The following is a 19,399-nucleotide window of genomic DNA, read 5'->3' as shown; positions in this document are numbered from 1 at the left end:
CTGTTTAATTATGTACAGTCATAACATATAGACTAACTATAGATCGGAGGCTACAGAGCTATCAAAGAACCATTGGCATTTATTGTTTCACATGTTCCTATGCCATCTCATGATAACTATAGATATCTGCGCATGCCCAAAGTTGGATATGGTAGGATAGATGTTTATAGCTTTCTCCGTAAGATACGCAAACTGCAACTAGAGGTACATGCCCCCCTCCCCCTCCCCACATCTCTGCTAACTGCTGGGCCCTTCTCCTTCCTTTCCCGCCGGTACTGGTTGCCTGCGGGTCATACCCCCTTTCCTTTTTCCCGCATCGTCTACAGCTGACATTTCCCCAGGAGAGGGGCCCACCCAACATAACTTATGGCTCCTCCCCCCACCCTCACTTTTAGCTACTGTCCACCCTTGTTTTAGGTGGACAAATAAGCGGTATTTATAGCTCCGTCCCCCGCCCTCATAGCTATAATCCACTCTTATATTAGGTGGATAAATAAGCGGTATTAACCCGCTACAAACATCACTTTGTCATAAGTTGCTCTTAGTCTTTTGTTTATCATGAAAATGAGGCTCTTTGCCCCCTGTTCACGTGTATCTAATAGGAGCAACTTGTTATGATTCCCTATAATTTGTCAATCCTTCAAAAATAAATACACCTCTATTATAATTAATGTACCACTCTATAGGAAGTATAATCTACCAGGGTTGTTTAAATTCTATCATTTTATCATTTTATTATGTATCTACATAGGAAACAAAACAAAATAGAAAAGAGGGAATGCCAGAACGTGATTACTTTATATTATACTGGAGACTTTAGGAATGTACAAGCCTATGATATATAATGTATTTACTCCTTGTATAATGTTTATTGTGCTTTAATTTTGTACTCCTGGTATCCCTCAATAAAAAACTTTGATTCTCAAAAAAAAAAATATTCTGAAACTGAGAGCAATATTCAACGCGCTTCAAGCGTGGCCTCAGTTGGCCTTGGCCAAATTTATAAGGTTCCAGTTGGACAATATCACAACTGTAGCATATATCAATCATCAAGGGGGAACAAAGAGTTCTCTAATGATGATAGAGGTTTCCAAGATAATTCAATGGGCAGAGATGCACTCTTGCCATCTATCAGCAATTTACATCCCAGGAGTGGAGAACTGGGAAGCGGATTTTCTAAGTCATCAGACTTTTCATCCGGGGGAGTGGGAGCTCCATCCGGAGGTGTTTGCAACATTGATTCATCAATGGGGCACACCGGAATTGGATCTGATGGCATCTCGTCAGAATGCCAAACTTCCTTGTTACGGATCCAGATCAAGGGATCCTCAAGCAGTACTGATAGATGCTCTAGCAGTACCTTTGTCATTCAACCTGGCTTAGGTGTTTCCTCCCTTTCCTCTCTTGCCTCGTCTGATAGCCAGAATCAAACAAGAGAGAGCTTCGGTAATCTTGATAGCACCTGCGTGGCCATGCAAGGCTTGGTATGCAGATCTAATGGAAATTTCATCTCTGCCACCGTGGAAACTGCCACTGAGACAGGACCTTCTCATTCAAGGTCCGTTCCAACACCTAAATCTAAATTCTCTGCAGCTGACTGTCTGGAGATTGAACGCTTGATTTTATCTAAGCGGAGATTCTCTGAGTCGGTTATTGATACCTTGATTCAGGCTCAGAAGCCTGTCACTAGGAAAATTTACCATAAGATATGGCGTAAATATCTTTATTGGTGCGAATCCAAGGGCTACTCATGGAGTAGGGTTAGGATTCCTAGGATTTTGTCCTTTCTCCAAGAAGGAGTGGAGAAGGGATTATCAGCTAGTTCCTTAAAGGGACAAATTTCTGCTTTGTCAATTTTACTACACAAGTGTCTGGCGGATGTCCCAGATGTTCAGTCTTTTTGTCAGGCTTTAGTCAGAATAAAGCCTGTGTTTAAACCTGTTGCTCCGCCATGGAGTTTGAATTTAGTTCTAAATGTTCTTGAAGGGGTTCCGTTTGAACCCATGTATTCCATAGATATTAAGCTTTTATCTTGGAAAGTTTTGTTTTTAGTTGCTATATCTTCTGCTCGAAGAGTTTCTGAGCTTTCTGCATTACAATGTGACTCGCTTTATCTTATATTCCATTCTGAAAAGGTGGTTTTGCGCACTAAGCCTGGATTCCTTCCTAAGGTTGTTTCAAATAAGAATATTAATCAGGAAATTATTGTTCCTTCTCTATGTCCTAATCCTTCTTCTAAGAAGGAGCGTCTGTTACATAATCTGGACGTGGTTTTGTGTCTTGAAGTTTTACTTACAAGCGACCAAGGATTTCCGTCAAACATCTTCTCTATTTGTTGTTTATTCTGGAAAGCGTAGGGGTCAAAAAGCTACGACTACCTCTCTTTCTTTTTGGCTGAAAAGCATCATCCGTTTGGCATACGAGACTGCTGGACAGCAGCCTCCTGATAAGATTACAGCTCATTCTTCTAGAGCGGTGGCTTCCACATGGGCTTTTAAAAATGATGCTTCTGTTGAACAGATTTGTAAGGCTGCGACTTGGTCCTCCCTTCATACCTTTTCCAAATTTTCCAAATTTGATACTTTTGCTTCTTCTGAAGCTATTTTTTGGAGAAAAGTTCTTCAAGCAGTGGTGCCTTCTGTTTAGGTATCTGTCTTGTCCCTCCCGTTCATCTGTGTCCTGTAGCTTTGGTATTGTATCCCACAAGTAAGGATGAATCTGTGGACTCGTCGTATCTAGTAGAAGAAAAGGAAATTTATGCTTACCTGATAAATTGATTTCTTCTATGATATGACGAGTCCACGGCCCTCACTGTCATATTAGACGGATTAGATTTTTGTTTTCAAAACTTCAGTCACCTCTGCACCTTTTAGTTTCTCCTTTTTCTTCCTATACTTTCGGTCGAATGACTGGGGGGTGGAGCTAAGGGAGGAGCTATATAGACAGCTCTGCTGTGGTGCTCTTTGCCACTTCCTGTTAGCAGGAGGATAATATCCCACAAGTATGGATGAATCCGTGGACTCGTCATATCGTAGAAGAAATCAATTTATCAGGTAAGCATAAATTTCCTTTTTCCTCTGTGCCTCACACAGCGTCCTCCTCACCCCCTGTCTCTTCCTTATCCTATCACACCTTCTTTTTTACACACAGCCCTGCATATCCACTTAGCTCACTGTTGTTCACATACTAGCCCTTGCTCACCCTTTCAATATCCATATCCCTTGCACACATCCTCCTCCTATCATCCTCTTTCCCTTGCCTACAAGACCTGTACACCAAGTTAACCCACTCTAACACATTCCTCTTGTGACATCAACTATACTGTTATAAACTATATCTCTTTTATATAATTCTTCATAAACATGCATATATAATTTTCACTAGTGTTGTCAAAGATGATGTCATCAACAATGTCATATTGTCATTAGTGATGTCATTGACAATGTCATGCAATGCCCAAGGGAAGAGTGGTGGCAGTTTAAGTTAGGAATCTCCTTGTTTTTAAACGTTTGAGAGAAAACTTAAAACTCTGGCTTAATGTAAGCTTTATGTCAATTAATGTCCTTGTTTTTTTTTCATAAGAATTTAAAACAAACTAATTCACATATACATTTTAGAAGAAAAAAATAACTAAACAAATAGAAGAATTTTCTTTTTTTTAGTTCCTTCCAAAAATTAAATAAACACTTTTATTCATCAGGAAGAGATTAATATATTATATTATATATGGATGTATGTTTGTAAGATGATTGTGTATATAATATATACCGTGATGGCATTGGGCTGTGACAAAGGATAGAAATGTAAGGAGATATGAAACCCTAAATATTTATTTTGTGATTAAGCATATGATTTTAAACAACTTTCTAATTTACTTCTATTATCATTTTTCTCTGTACCCTTGGTATCTTTTGTTGAAAAGCAGGAATGTATGCTTAGGAGCCGGACCATTTCTGGAGCAATATATGGCAGCAGTTTTGCAAGGATGTTATCCATTTGCAAGAGGACTAGATGACAGAATTATTTTCTGTGATGTTGTGTTCCAGGTTCCTACCTAGTTAGCTCTTCAACACAGAATATCATGGGGACGATGCAAATTTGATAATAGAAGTAAATTGGAAACGGTTTTACAATGGTACGCTCTGTCTGAATCACAAAAGAAAACATTTGGGTTTTCATATCCCTTTAATGAGCCTAAATCCATCCTCAAATTAAAAGTAGTCAGGATAGAGGGGACACAAACTGCCATTTCAAGCTAAAGCAGAACCCAGCTGCCGCAATACTGTGCCACACAGGAAACTACAAAATTTGAAACATTTAAGTCACTGCAAATTGTATAAAGGGGATGTAGTTAACACTGTGCACTGGTGATATGAGGTTACACATTTATTGCACCACCAACGTGTGATGTACAGAGTTTGTAATTAGCATGTATTGTGAGGCAATCCCTATAAAAACCTGTTAGCGAAGGCGCAATGCCATTTAAGGGTGTCTCAGAAAGATGCAAAGCAGCAAGGTAACGGAATCACAATTTACAGTTTAAAAAAAAGCTAAAATCAGTTTAAAAAGTTTTTTTCACAGAAAAATCTTGTATACAATTCACACCAAAATGGAAACAGGCATTTAAAAAGAAATACATATTATTTATAAAATCTTTCAAAAAGTTGCAAAGCAAACATATACAATAGAAAAAGAGTGCATAGTCTGCCCATCCTGACATCCTAAAATATACATTTGGATAGGGAAGTAGTAGTGTGGATGGAAATGAATTGCAATAGTTAACAAGGGCCTAGATTTAGAGTTGGGCGGTAGCTGTCAAAACCAGCGTTAGAGGCTCCTAACGCTGGTTTTGGGCTACCGCCGGTATTTAGAATCAGTCATTAAAGGGTCTAACGCTCACTTTCCAGCCGCGACTTTTCCATACCGCAGATCCCCTTATGTCATTTGCGTATCCTATCTTTTCAATGGGATCTTTCTAACGCCGGTATTTAGAGTCGTGGCTGAAGTGAGCGTTAGAAATCTAACGACAAAACTCCAGCCACAGAAAAAAGTCAATAGTTAAGAGCTTTCTGGGCTAACGCCGGTTTATAAAGCTCTTAACTATTGTGCTCTAAAGTACACTAACAGCCATAAACTACCTATGTACCCCTAAACCGAGGCCCCCCACATCGCCGCAACTCTAATAAAAAATTTTAACCCCTAATCTGCCGACCACCACCTACGTTATACTTATGTACCCCTAATCTGCTGCCCCTAACACCGCCGACCCCTATATTGTATTTATTAACCCCTAACCTGCCCCCCACAACGTCGCCACCAGCTACCTACAATAATTAACCCCTAATCTGCCGAGCGGACAGCACCGCTACTATAATAAAGTTATTAACCCCTAATCCGGCTCACTCCCGCCTCAATAACCCTATAAGAAATAGTATTAACCCCTAATCTGCCCTCCCTAACATGGCCGACACCTAACTTCAATTATTAACCCCTAATCTGCCGACCGAATCTCGCCACTATTGTAATAAATGGATTAACCCCTAAAGCTAAGTCTAACCCTAACACTAACACCCCCCTAAGTTAAATATAATTTAAATCTAACGAAATAAATTAACTCTTATTAAATAAATTATTCCTATTTAAAGCTAAATACTTACCTGTAAAATAAACCCTAATATAGCTACAATATAAATTATAATTATATTATAGCTATTTTAGGATTTATATTTATTTTACAGGTAACTTTGTATTTATTTTAACCAGGTACAATAGCTATTAAATAGTTAAGAACTATTTAATAGCTAAAATAGTTAAAATAATTACAAAATTACCTGTAAAATAAATCCTAACCTAAGTTACAATTAAACCTAACACTACACGATCAATAAATTAATTAAATAAAATACCTACAATTATCTACAATTAAACCTAACACTACACTATCAATAAATTAATTAAATACAATATCTACAAATAAATACAATGAAATAAACTAACTAAAGTACAAAAAATAAAAAAGAACTAAGTTACAAAAAATAAAAAAATATTTACAAACATTAGAAAAATATTGCAACAATTTTAAACTAATTACACCTACTCTAAGCCCCCTACTCTAAGCCCCCTAATAAAATAACAAAGCCCCCCAAAATAAAAAAATGCCCTACCCTATTCTAAATTAAAAAAGTTCAAAGCTCTTTTACCTTACCAGCCCTGAACAGGGCCCTTTGCGGGGCATGCCCCAAAGAATTCAGCTCTTTTGCCTGTAAAAAAAAACACATACAATACCCCCCCCCAACATTACAACCCACCACCCACATACCCCTAATCTAACCCAAACCCCCCTTAAATAAACCTAACACTAAGCCCCTGAAGATCTTCCTACCTTATCTTCACCATACCAGGTTCACAGATCGGTCCTCGGAAGTCTTGATCCAAGCCTCGGAAGTGTTGATCCAAGCCCAAGCGGGGGGCTGAAGAGTGACATCCATCCTCGGGCTGAAGTATGGAACCAAGCGGCGGCTGAAGAACTCCATCATCGGGCTGAAGTCGGAAGTCCATCATTGGGATGAAGTCTTCTATCAAGCCGCATCTTCAATCTTCTTTCTTCTGGAGCGGAGAGGAGCGGAGCCATCTTCTTTCCAACCGACGCGGATCCAACCTCTTCAACCGACGCCTACTCGCCGAATGACGGTTCCTTTAAATGACGTCATCCAAGATGGCGTCCCTCGAATTCCGATTGGCTGATAGGATTCTATCAGCCAATCGGAATTAAGGTAGGAATATTCTGATTGGCTGATGGAATCAGCCAATCAGAATCAAGTTCAATCCGATTGGCTGATCCAATCAGCCAATCAGATTGAGCTCACATTCTATTGGCTGATCGGAACAGCCAATAGAATGCGAGCTCAATCTGATAGGCTGATCGGATCAGCCAATCGGATTGAACTTGATTCTGATTGGCTGATTCCATCAGCCAATCAGAATTTTCCTTCCTTAATTCCGATTGGCTGATAGAATCCTATCAGCCAATCGGAATTCGAGGGACGCCATCTTGGATGACGTCCCTTAAAGGAACCGTCATTCGTTGGGAAGTCGTCGGTGAAGATGGATGTTCCGCGTCGGCAGGATGAACATGGATTCGTTAGAAAGAAGATTGAAGATGCCGTTGAAAGAAGACTTCAGCCGGATCATGGACCTCTTCAGCTCCCGCTTGGATGAAGACTTCAGCCGGATCATGGACATCTTCAGCCCCCCGCTTGGGTTTGGATCAAGACATCGGAGCCAGGACGGATCGGTTTGATACCCGGCGAGTTGAAGATAAGGTAGGAAGATCTTCAGGGGCTTAGTGTTAGGTTTATTTAAGGGGGGTTTGGGTTAGATTAGGGGTATGTGGGTGGTGGGTTGTAATGTTGGGGGGGATATTGTATGTTTTTTTTTACAGGCAAAAGAGCTGAATTCTTTGGGAATGCCCCACAAAAGGTCCTTTTAAGGGCTGGTAAGGTAAAAGAGCTTTGAACTTTTGTAATTTAGAATAGGGTAGGGCATTTTTTCTTTGTTATTTTATTAGGGGGCTTAGAGTAGGTGTAATTAGTTTAAAATTGTTGTAATATTTTTATTATGTTTGCAAATATTTATTTTTTGTAACTTAGTTCTTTTTTATTTTTTGTACTTTAGTTAGTTTATTTAATTGTATTTATTTGTAGGAATTGTATTTAATTTATTTATTGATAGTGTAGTGTTAGGTTTAATTGTAGATAATTGTAGGTAGTTTATTTAATTAATTTATTGATAGTGTAGTGTTAGGTTTAATTGTAACTTAGGTTAGGATTTATTTTACAGGTAATTTTGTAATTATTTTAACTAGGTAACTATTAAATAGTTATTAACTATTTAATAGCTATTGTACCTGGTTAAAATAATTACAAAGTTGCCTGTAAAATAGATATTAATCCTAAAATAGCTACAATATAATTATAATTTATATTGTAGCTGTATTAGGGTTTATTTTACAGGAATAATTTATTTAATAAGAGTTAATTTATTTCGTTAGATTTAAATTATATTTAATACTTAGCTTTAGGGGTTAATAAATTTATTAGAGTAGCGGTGAGCTCCTGTCGGCAGAATTGGAGTTTAATACTTGAAGTTAGGTGTCAGCAATGTTAGGGAGGGCAGATTAGGGGTTAATACTATTTATTAAAGGGTTATTGAGGCGGGAGTGAGGCGGATTAGGGGTTAATACATTTATTATAGTAGCGTTCAGGTCCGGTCGGCAGATTAGGGGTTAATAATTGTAGTTAGGTGGAGGCAACGTTGGGGGTGGCAGATTAGGGGTTAATAAATATAATATAGGGGTCGGTGATGTTAGGGCAGCAGATTAGGGGTACATAGGGATAATGTAGGTGGCGGGGGTGTACGGAGCGGCATATTAGGGGTTAATAATAATATGCAGGGGTCAGCGATAGCGGGGGCGGCAGATTAGGGGTTAATAAGTGTAAGGTTAGGGGTGTTTAGACTCGGGGTACATGTTAGAGTGTTAGGTGCAGACGTAGGAAGTGTTTCCCCATAGACAACAATGGGGCTGCGTTAGGAGCTGAACGCGGCTTTTTTGCAGGTGTTAGGTTTTTTTTCAGCTCAAACAGCCCCATTGTTTTCTATGGGGGAATCGTGCACGAGCACGTTTTTGAAGCTGGCCGCGTCCGTAAGCACCGCTGGTATCGAGAGTTGAAGTTGCGGTAAATATGCTATACGCTCCTTTTTTGGAGCCTAACGCAGCCATTCTGTGAACTCTAAATACCAGCGGTATTTAAAAGGTGCGGCCAGAAAAAAGCACGTGTAGCTAACGCACCCCTTTGGCCGCAAAACTCTAAATCTAGGCGTAAGAAAGGTGAGGCTAAGTGATCTCCTTTAAATACTTAATTTTAATAGCGCCTGTACTGTTAGTGAGAATCAAGACAGTGCGAGTATAACTTACAATCCAATATTAAAACTGAAATATTAAATCACATTATTTGTAGATATTTGGGTCCTGAAGAGAGTTTTCCTACAGATACCTTTAGCTGTACATGATACTACGTAGTCAATACATCTACATTAGTATATGTCCTTATACATATGTAATTGTATGCCCTGTTTATTATATACAGCGTTTCCAATAGGAATGATTGAGGTTTAATGAATCGATACCATGTATGGTAATAAACCTCTAGAATGTCTCATGTGGTAAGATCAGAATGTATAATATATGTTAAAGCAAATATCTGTAAAATTGTGTTAAAGATGTCCAAAAAAGTTCTTTAGGGGAGTTATCAGGTGCCTTGAGGTGACAAAACATTTTACACCAGCTGCTCTTATTGATTTATTTTGCCTGTTGTATGCAGGTGAAGTTTGTTCAACTAATTAAAAAATAATGTATACAAGATAAAGTTAAACATTAGTGAAAATATTTCAGTTCAATTTGTATTCGCTGCAAACTGGTGCTCCCCTGTTTACTTCACTCTCCCCTGTGAGATTCTCTTCCAGAGAGACTTATTACTGTCTATGGGAGGCAGCTCTCATCACTCTGGGACTTCAAGGCTCTTCCCTGTTTCTAAGAGAATTAAAGGGACATGATACATAAACGTTGACTCACTTGAAAGTGATGCAGCATATCTGTAAAAAGCTGAGTGTAAAATATAACCTGAACATCTCAATGTAAAATAACAGCAGTTCCATTGTAAAGGAACTTTAAGCAGCAGGAAGCAAATGAGTGTGCATTTGGAATGCACATGCACAGTCACTTTATTTCCCTCCTCTGTTTCAGGAAGTTAACTATAAAATCTCACATGATTTAAGTGAAATTCCATAAGATCATAGTAACGCATGTGTGTGTATATACAACCCCCAATTCCAAACGTTGGGACAGTATGGAAAATGCAAAACAACAAACAAAAAGAGTAATTTGAAAATTCAGTTCACCCTGTACTTTATTGAAAATACATTATTAACAGATTATTTGATGTTTTACTTTGCGAATTTAATGCATTTTAAAAAAAAATATGCACTCATTTCAAATCTAATGACTACAACATGCTGAAAAATAGTTAGGAATGATAATGTGATAAATCAAAATAAATAGGTTATGTGAAACAGGTGAGGCAATCGTGTAATTATAGTATATAAGAAGGCTCCAAAAAAGGCCTAGTTCTTAAACAGCAAGTATGGGTCGAGGCTCGCTAATATGCCAACAAATGCGTCAGTGAATAATCCAACACTTTGAGAACAACATTCCCCAAAGACAAGACTGAAAACCACTTCTGTCCCAACTTTTTTGGATAGTGTTGCAGTCATCAGAGTTGAAATGAGTTTATATTTTAAACAATACATAAAATTTACAAAGTAAAACATCAAATAATTTGTTAATAAGGTGTTTTAAATAAAGTACAGGGTGAACTGAATTTTCAATTGACCCTTTTTGTTTGTTGTTTTGCATTTTCCATACTGTCCCAACTATTTCGGAATTGGGGTTGTATATAAAAACACCTTATATTGTAATTAAAAACAATCGGCTAGATTATGAGTTTTGCGTTATGAGGGGTGTGGTGCTAATTTATTGTCACCGCTCACTTCCCTACAGCGCTGGTATTACAGGTTTTTAAAAACCCGGCGTTAGCAGGCAAGAAGTGAGCGTAGAGCAATATTGTGCTCCATACCGCACTCCAATACCAGCGCTGCTCAAAGCAGCATTGAGCTGTTTTTACGTTCTTGTGCACGATTTCCCCATAGACATCAATGGGGAGAGCCGGCTGAAAAAAAGCCTAACACCTGCAATAAAGGAGCATAAAGCTCCGTAATGCAGCCCTATTGATTCCTATGGGGAAACAAAATTTATGTTTACACCCTAACAGGAACCCCGAGTCTAAACACCCCTAATCTGCCGCCCCCAACATCGCCACCACCTACATTATACTTATGAACCCCCAATCTGCCGCCCCCGACATCGCCGCCACCTACCTACACTTATTAACCCCTAATCTGCCGCCCCCAACGTCGCTGCCACCTACATACACTTATTATCCCTAATCTGCCACCCCAACGACGCCGCCACTATACTAAATTTATTAACCCCTAAACCTAAGTCTAACCCTAACACCCCCTAACTTAAATATAATTAAAATAAATATAAATAAAACCTACTATTAATAACTAAATATTTCATATTTAAAACTAAATAATTACCTATAAAATAAACCCTAAGCTAGCTACAATATAACTAATAGTTACATTGTATCTAGCTTAGGGTTTATTTTTATTTTACAGGTAAGAAATTATTAGCAGTAAACTAATTACACCTAATCGAATAGCCCTATCAAAATAAAAAAAGCCCCCCAAAATAAAAATGTATTTAATTGTATTGTAGTGTAAGGTTAGGTGTTAGTGTAAGACAGGTTAGGTTTTATTTTACAGGTAAATTTGTATTTATTTTAGCTAGGTAGTTAGTAAATAGTTAATAACTATTTACTAACTATTCTACCTAGTTAAAATAAATACAAACGTGCCTGTAAAATAAAAATAAAACCCTAAGCTAGATACAATGTAACTATTAGTTATATTGTAGCTAGCTTAGGATTTATTTTATAGGTAAGTATTTAGTTTTAAATAGGAATTATTTAGGTAATGATAGTTGGTTTTATTTAGATTTATTTTAATTATATTTAAGTTAGGGGGTGTTAGGGTTAGGGTTAGACTTAGGTTTACGGGTTAATAACTTTAGTATAGTGGCAGCGACGTTGGGGATGGCAGATTAGGGGTTAATAACTGTAATATAGGTTGCGACGATGTTAGGGACAGCAGATTAGGGGTTAATAATATTTAACTAGTATTTGCGAGGCGGGAGTGCGGCGGTTTAGGGTTTAATATGTTTTTTCTATTGGCGGCAATGTCCGGAGCGGCAGATTAGGGGTTAATAAATTTATTTTAGTGTTTGCAATGTGGGAGGGTTTTGGTTTAGGGGTTAATAGGTAGTTTATGGGTGTTAGTGTACTTTTTAGCACTTTAGTTATGAGTTTTATGCTACAGCTTTGTAGCGCAAAACTCATCTACTGACTTTCAGTTTAGGGTAATGATCTTGAAGTTTTAGGGTGTACCGCTAACTTTTTGGCTTCCCAGGCAGACTTGTAATATCGGCGCTATGGAAGTCCCATTAAAAAAAGACTTTACGCAAATTGGGTAAGTTAATTTGCGTTAAGGCCAAAAAAGTGTGCGCTGCCCCTAAACCTGCAAGACTCGTAATACCAGCGGTAGTGAAAAAGCAGCGTTATGAGCCTTAACGCTGCTTTTTCACTCATACCGCAAAACTCGTAATCTAGCCGAATATTTATTATGCCCATATTTTACTTACTTTACTATGCTTATTTTATTTCAGTACTGTTAGATGTTTCTTGTTTTTTATTTCTGTGTATATATACTTAGTTTAATTAATGTTGTGTTTATGCATCATTTATGCCATATTATTATAGGGTTCCAGGTTAGGGTTAGAACATGCACCTTAGTCCTGTCTGACAACCAAGACTTTTAAAAATCTTCATCCTTCTTCACCATATTTATGTTTCCTTAGAGCTTTTTATATGGTTAACTGTTGATGTTAACCCTTTAGCAGCAGAAGAGGGCCAATTGCAGAGATATTTTGTAAGATATTAGATTCAGTATTGTGCTACATGACATTTTGTTAGTAAATCCAGAGTGCCTGGGGCATATATACATTATTTCAATGTATTCACAAGTCTGAGTCTGTCTGTGCTGTTATATAATGTTTCATTTACATCTGGGGTGGCAAAAAACGTTAGTGAAATTGACATAAAACCTTCTAATCTTTTATTAAATACAATGAAGTGTCACTATTGTACCTTCATCTTATTAATATAAACTTAAAATAAACTATTTCCAGGGACAGTCTCCACCTAATCGGTCTATAGTGGCGTTTCCTAATTGTTTTCTTAACTTAGGCACAGCCAGTGAGCCAATCAGGAACGACATACGCATGTAGCCACCAATCACTGCAGTGCAGTGCATATATAAGAGCCAATCAGTGATAATTTACATCCCTGGCTATATTCTAAAATGCACAAGTGCAGTATATCTAGAGCCTACAGGGGTGGTATATACATGTAGCTGTCTTGTTTAGTCCTGCAGTGCATAAACATAACAATGTGTTTAATCCAATACTTATGGTATGCTTTAAACATAAATTTAGCAATGGAAATTATTTAATTATTGCATTAATATTAATTTTAGGTCCATATCATGAGCTGAACCATCAAAGAGAATCATTTTGCATGGATACCTATATACCCTAAAATAAATATAACATTACTTTGTACATTATTGTACATTTATTTATATTAAAATATATAAATAGGTGGCAGTTACACAAAATATGCGTATTTGTAAGTTTTAATTGTGTACCTCCACCAAAATGTTTGATTAAAGAACAAAAATAACTATATTTAAAAACAGTTACAAATATTTTGCTTCCATTATTTACTGATTTACATGTTCGCTTAGAAATAACAATTCAAATCAGAAAAAAAAGTTAAACAATATTTATTGGAATTAACCACAGGGCTCTATTGACATTTTGTTGTGCATTACTATAATATCTTTGGTAACAGCTCCATTTTAAATTTAATTTCTTATTTTGCAAATGATTTGCAAACAAAGCAAACATGTATATATATATTATATTATAATTATGCTCTGTCAGATTGTATGAAAATGATTGCAAATGTCATAAAACAATTTAAAATATCCCTCATAACGTTTTACTTTATTTCAAGGTAAGGTTTTTCTAAAAAATGTAATCTCTCTTTTGCTATCAAATAATGAGACCATGGATGCATGTACAGTGCTGAGTTATCCATTTAGCAGTAGGCACAGTGCCTAGGGCCTAAGATACTTTTAAAGGGATACTAATACACATTTTTTTCTTTCATGATTCAGATAGAGCATGCAATTTTAAGCAACTTTCTAATTTATTCCTATTATCATTTTTTCTTTGTTGTCTTGCTATCTTTGTTTGAAAAAGCAGAAACCTAAACTAAGTAGCCGCCCCATTTTTGGTTCAGCACCTTGAATAGCACTTGCTGATTGATATAAAGTTGCTTAAAATTGCATGCAATGAGGCCTATTTAACAAATGTCTTGCTGACCTGATCCGACAGTGCGGATCAGGTCCGCAAGACATCGCTGAATGCGGAAAGCAATACGCTCTCCATATTCAGCATTGCACCAGCAGCTCGTGTGAGCTGCTGGTGCAACGCCGCCCCCCTGCAGACTCGTGGCCAATCGCTCGCCAGCAGGAGGTGTCAATCAACCTGATAATACTCGATCTGGTTGAATTGTGGCGATTCCAATCCGCCTGCTCACAGCCATTTTTTGCAGTACAGCGGTCCCACCCCTTGCTCTCTCTCCCCCTCTCTTTCGCTCTCTCAGCCCTCTCTTTTATGCTCTCTCTCTTCCCCCTCTCTTTTGCGTTCTCTCTTTTGCGCTCTCTCTCTCCCCCTCTTTTGCGCTCTCTCTCTCCCCCCTCTTTTGCGCTCTCTCTCTCCCCCTCTCTTTTGCGCTCTCTCTCTCCCCCTCTCTTTTGTGCTCTCTCTCCCCCCTCTCTTTTGCGCTCTCTCTCCCCCCTCTCTTTTGCTCCCTCTCTCCCCCTCTTTTTCGCTTTCTCTCCCCCCTCTCTTTTGCTCTCTCTCCCCCTCTCTCTTGCGTTCTCTCTCTCTTTTGCGCTCTCTCTCTCTCACCCCTCTTTTGCGTGCTCTCTCTCCCCTCTCTTTTGCGCTCTCTCTCTCCCCCTCTCTTTTGCGCTCTCTCCCCCTCTTTTGCTGTCTCTCTCCCTCTCTTTTGCTCTCTCTCTTTCACCCTCTTTTGCTATCTCTCTCCCTCTCTTTTGCTCTCTCTCTTCACCCTCTTGTTTGCTCTCTCTCCTCTCGTTTGCTCTCTATCTCCTCTTGTTTGCTCTTTCTCTCCTCTCTTTTGCTGTCTCTCTCCCTCTCTTTTTCTCTCTCACCCCCTCTCTTTTGCTCTCTCCCCCTCTCTTTTGCACTCTCTCCCCCTCTCTTTTGCGCTCTCTGACCCTCTCTTTTGCGCTCTCTCCCCCTCCCTCTCTTTTTCTCTCTCACCCCCTCTCTTATGCTCTCTCCCCCTCTCTTTTGCACTCTCTCCCCCTCTCTTTTGCGCTCTCTGACCCTCTCTTTTGCGCTCTCTCCCCCTCCCTCTCTTTTGCGCTCTCTCTCCCCCCTCTCTTTTGTGCTCTCTCCCCCTCTCTTTTGTGCTCTCTCCCCCCCTCTTTTGCGCTCTCTCCCCCCTCTCTTTTGCTATCTCTCCCTCCTCTCTTTTGCGCTATCTCCCCTCTCTTTTGCGCTCTCTCCCCCCTCTCTTTTGTGCTCTCTCCCCCCCTCTCTTTTGTGCTCTCTCCCCCTCTCTTTTGCACTCTCTACCCCTCTCTTTTGCGCTCTCTCCCCCCTCTATTTTGCGCTCTCTCCCCCTCTCTTTTGCTGTCTCTCTCCCCCCTCTCTTTTGCTGTCTCTCTCCCCCCTTTCTTTTGCTGTCTCTCTCCCCCCTCTCTTTTGCTGTCTCTCTCCCCCCTCTCTTTTGCTGTCTCTCACCCCCTCTCTTTTGCTGTCTCTCTCCCTCCTCTCTTTTGCTGTCTCTCTCCCTCCTCTCTTTTGCTGTCTCTCTCCCCCCTCTCTTTTGCTGTCTCTCTCTCCCCCCTCTCTTTTGCTGTCTCTCTCTCTCCCCTCTCTTTTACTGTCTCTCTCCCCCCTCTCTTTTGCTGTCTCTCTCCCTCCTCTCTTTTGCTGTCTCTCTCCCCCTCTCTTTTGCTGTCTCTCCCCCCCTCTCTTTTGCTGTCTCTCTACCCCTCTCTCTTTTGCTGTCTATCTCCCCCTCTCTCTTTTGCTGTCTCTCTCTCCCTCTCTCTATCCCCCCTCTTCTGCTCTCTCTATCCACCCTGTTCTGCTCTCTCTGCCTCTCGGCATATAGCCCTGTGTCACGCCCGCCCCCACCCACTTCACGCCCGGCCACGCCCATGTTGCACCCGCTCGGACATGCCCATGTTGTGCCCGGCCACACCTACTCCGCACCCGCCCGGCCATGCCCACTCCACCACACAACACCAGGTCCTCGCGCGCAGTTTCTACTGTGCATGACAGCTTTGGACAAACACACTTGGCCTTTTGTTATATAGGATAGTGTAAATGTATTCTTTTTCTGAGCAGGACTAATTGTGAATATAGCAAGTAGCGACTTATTTGGTGCAAAGCGGAGAGTGAATTATTAGAATTCTTTTTAATATTGGACATATATATTTTAGTATGTATATACACACACATGTGTATATATATATATATATATATCTGTGTGTGTGCTATGTCAGAAATCTTTTGCAAACATATTTACGTGTCCCAAAGTTCCTTTTTTTGTTCTAAACAATGTTGTCTGTCATATATCTGTGTTTATTTACACCACTAAATGTATATATTGTAAATGTATTATTATTCTGAGCAGGGATAATTTTGAATATAACATGTAATCAGAGTATCATATGTATTTATTTAAAATCTATGGATATTTTAAAGGGATAGGAAAGTAAAAATTTAAGTTGCACTAGTGGGAACTAGCTGCTAATTGGTGCCTGCACACACTTGTCTCTTCTAATTGGCTAAATAGATGTGTTCAGCTAGATGCCAGTAGTGCTATGCTGTTCTTTTAGCAAAGGATAACAAGAGAATGAAGCAAATTTGATAATAGAAGTAAAGTTGTTTAAAATTGTGAAATATTATTTTGGGGTTTCCTGTCCCTTTAAGAGCTGGGCGAGGTTTCTCTCTGCACCTGTCTAACCCCTCCTGATTGCAATCTATTTTTAAAAACCAACCCTACACAGGTGTTATAAAATGGCCTGGCATAAAAGATGACATTTCTTGCTGAAAAAGAAATTCAAGAGAAGGAAGAAATATACTGAAAATAGCATGACAGTAAAAAGGTAATTTTAATGTCTGCTGTATCTGAATCATGACAGTTTAAAGTTAGGTGGGCTATCCCTTTGAGCTATCAGCTTAAGATTCTATTGAATCAAACATCAATTTGAATGTTAAAATCTTTGTCTAAAATATTACACTGTGTGTCCTAATGTGAGCATCAATGTTTCTCTTTAATACTAAATTCACATATGCATACTTTAAAAGTATAATACACAATGTAACAAATAGCACTTACAAGTTCTGATGAGTGATCAATGACACAAGTATCGAGCAATTTGATTAGTTAGTTATAGTTTATAATGTATATTTGAATCAGATTGGCTAATGTCATAAATCTTGTGATTATGCATATTCCAATCAAAAGTGGTGTGTGGGTTATTTAGGAGTTTGCGTCATAATTGGTGCGAAAAAGTGGAGAGTGTGACTTGTGCATTTATTTAATTTTTATCCTTATATCTACTAGTGCACCAAATGTGTAGCAATTGTTTGAATAAGAAAGGGTATACAATTTTAATAAAATTTCTAATTTACTTTTATTATGTAATATACTTCATTCTCTTGCAGCATCGAACATAAGCTTTCTGTGTTTTCAGACTCCCATTGAGTTCTATGGCATCCGCGATCTGAACGGTGGCGGATTGAAAACCAGGCACGCTGAGTCAGAAAAGACGCAAGCGTAACTGTAGAAATTTTTATAACTTTGTGAGAGCTTCAAATAGTGTCGAATAGGAGGGCGAATGAACATGATTCCGCTCGAATTCCATGGGTTTTCAACTCGCATCGATGTGCGTCGTATTGAGATTGCGGGATCATATGTTACGTCACAAATTTCAACATTTGCCGATCTTGACGCTTTGATAACTACGGTGGATCAATCTCGTGACAATTACGACGCGGAATTCCAGCGTATTTTCAGTTGACGCTTTGATAAATATCCCCCAAAGCATGCAATTTTAAGCAACTTTCTAATTTGCTTCTATTATTAATTTTTCTTTGTACTCTTGCTATCTTTATTTGAAAAGCTATTTTTTGGTTTAGTTCACTGAACAGCACTTGTTTATTGGTGGGTGAATTTATCCACCAATCAGCAAGAACAACCCAGATTGTTCACAAAAAATGGTCCGGCATCTAAACTTTCATTCTTGTTTTTCAAATAAAGATACCAAGAGAATGAAGAAAATTTGATAATAGAAGTAAATTAGAAAGTTGCTTAAAATTGCATGCTCTATCTGAATCACGAAAGAAAAAAATTGGGTTCAGTGACAGTGTCCCTTTAACTCTAGAGTCATTCACTGGCTTTTCATGCTTGTGAAGTAATCAGTAAGGTAATCTGCTAATCATTCCGAAGACATCACCCAGAATTTTTTACCTTAACTGATGATTTCACAAACCTGATGATGTGCAAATAACCTCTAATGTAGTTTGATGATCATCAGATGACTCCAGGATGGCCTCTATAGTAATCCTGTTTGTCTTGGGATAGCACTACAGGCTCAGCCTCAGATAATGGAGTGAGGTTTATGGTCATGGAGTGGATACAATTGGTTATTATGCAGGTGAGGCATCAGTTCTCTGCCATGGGCACCAACTGAACGATGATGGATAGCAGTTCCACTTATCCTCCACGCAGTTTTATGTCAATAAGTGACATCATTCTTTTACTGTGTTGATATGAAGATTAATATAATCAAGCCTGGTTATTCCAACACAATTGTAAAATATAATGTTTATTATATTTTTTCATGGAGAAAGGGGTCAATGAAGGCATCAGTGTCCAGAAAATCGTATGTACACATAGGCAACCATAACCTGTGTCTAATGCAGTAGATTTTTTGGGGGTAACAAGTTTTGAGCCTCTTCCCGCAAAATTTCACAAATCATGATTTATTTGTATGCTCTGAAAAAAACTGTTTGTGCTTCTTACCTGACAATTGCAGGTATGTACAAGGTGGCAAAAAATGACATCACATTTGAAATTACCCATAATTTCAAGGATAATGTTGTGCATGTCAAATATTAATGGCCACATCAGTAATGGTTTAATTGTGCTGTGTGTATGTTTGTGGTGTGTGTTTGTGTGTGTATATATATATATATATATATATATATATATAACAGGCTATATATACTGTATACATGTGTATATGTGTGGACGTATGCATGTATATATTTGTCTGTATGTATATGTGTGTGTGTGTACATATATGTGTGAATGCTTGTGTACATATATGTGTGTGTATATATATGTATATATAAATATATATGTGTGTGTGTGCGCGTGCGTGCATGTGTATTTGTATGTGTGTTTATATATATGTGTGTGTGTACATGTACACATATGTGTGTGTTTAGATGTGTATACATGTATATATGTGCATGCTTGTG

This window comes from Bombina bombina, chromosome 4, assembly GCF_027579735.1.
Source record: "Bombina bombina isolate aBomBom1 chromosome 4, aBomBom1.pri, whole genome shotgun sequence".
Taxonomy (NCBI): domain Eukaryota; kingdom Metazoa; phylum Chordata; class Amphibia; order Anura; family Bombinatoridae; genus Bombina; species Bombina bombina.
This window is presented reverse-complemented; position numbering follows the sequence as displayed.